Below are 1,526 nucleotides of genomic sequence, written 5' to 3' on the forward strand. Positions count from 1 at the left end.
ACACAGAACAGAAAATATTAGGGGTTTTTAGCCCCCCCACTTCTTTTCTGTCCTGAACCAAAAAAGAAAAAGCCGACAGACCACACACACCCAGCCCTCCCTCACCCAAAAACAATCAGACCCATCAGGGAGACCAGTCAAAGCAGGATCTCAGTTTATTGAGAGAAAACACACAGCTAATATAATGTACAGGAGCCAATCAGGATAAAGGTCAGCAGGGTGGGAGAGTTCACATTTACACCCATCCTACCGGCAGTAATGGGAGGCATGAGCTGTCCAGGAGGGCGGAAGTGTTCTGAGCCTATTCTAGAGGTCATCTGATTTTTGTCACAACCAAGGAAATGCCTTATGGTTGATCGTCAGGTTCAATCTTAGCCACATTTGGCCCCAGGACCAGGAAGTGGGTATCAAGTTAGGTTTCCTCTTTTCTGATGCACATGGCCCATATGTTACATCATGCCCTACAAGAAAATGTTAAATAAAATTTTATGCTAAGTGTCATTATATTATTTTTATTCTTGAATCATATACAGGCATATATAATCCATAAATTGAAATGATTTCCTATAAAAGATTAAAGGCAAATCTTCTGCTATTTGCACTGAATTCCACTTCTTGAATTAAATCATACCTTAAAATAGAAGTATCCTAAGGCTCTGGGGTGCAAAACCCAGATTGGAGAAAAAATGCAACTGATAATTTGTCCTAACCTTATTCATGCCTGGAGAAGATTATATTTTTGTCACTTAAATTTTTTTTTATAAAAAAAGATGGATTAATAGTCTCAGATTTGAGGGCCAATGTCTGAATCTTTGCCAAGTAAGTCATACTTACTGGAAACTGTCCAATTCTGTGTGCAGCCAGAGAGGAGAGAACAGGCTTCAACAATCACTCTTTTCTTCTGAGTGCACCATTACTGCCATTCAGCTCTGGACTTTACTCTCATGCTTGGAGTCAAAGGTTGCTCTGCTATGCAGGTTCTGAAGCTTCCTAGGAGTAGTCCTGGCTCTTGAGCACCAGGATATGGTGGGTGTGCAGTGTCCTGGGGATGGAGACTGTGGGAGGGATACAGTTGAAAGCAAACCTGGCTGTGGTAGGAACAGAAGCTAGCATATGGGGACTGTTGGCAGTTTCTGGAGTCTGGAGGCCTAAGCCATGCACTAGGACAGTATGCCCAGAGTCCGACAGGCCATCCAGGGGTGGAGCATGTCAGTTGAAGAGATTCCTTACTGTCTTCCTTATCCTCAAAGAGAATCCTCAGCCTCTGCCTGAAATGCCATCTGGAAGATGTGTGCCTGCAGCCCAGTGCATATTCAGATGCTGATGATTGACACATGGGACAATTAACTTAATAAATTTTGTGATTTATATTTAGCTAAAGAGCTAAATTTAGCAATGTACCTTTAATGGACTTCTAATTCTGATTAAAGTTGATGTAGTTCCAATAGGAGCAATGAACTAACTTGCCTAAGTCTATGTCAGTGTTAATTAGTTGAGATGAGATCAAGATTAAATACAGTTGACCA

At 41.5% G+C, this 1,526-nt stretch overlaps 1 long non-coding RNA gene across 1 annotated transcript; it reads right to left on the bottom strand.

The window, feature by feature from the left end:
• Positions 1-424: 424 nt before the first annotated feature.
• On the bottom strand, positions 425-1,032 carry LOC144371312 (uncharacterized). Its single transcript, XR_013431405.1, has 2 exons — positions 835-1,032; positions 425-461 (listed from the first exon to the last, which is right to left on the bottom strand). It is a non-coding gene; the product is annotated as an uncharacterized LOC144371312 (long non-coding RNA).
• Between the last annotated feature and the right edge of the window lie 494 nt (positions 1,033-1,526).

This window comes from Ictidomys tridecemlineatus, chromosome 16, assembly GCF_052094955.1.
Source record: "Ictidomys tridecemlineatus isolate mIctTri1 chromosome 16, mIctTri1.hap1, whole genome shotgun sequence".
NCBI classification, from domain to species: domain Eukaryota; kingdom Metazoa; phylum Chordata; class Mammalia; order Rodentia; family Sciuridae; genus Ictidomys; species Ictidomys tridecemlineatus.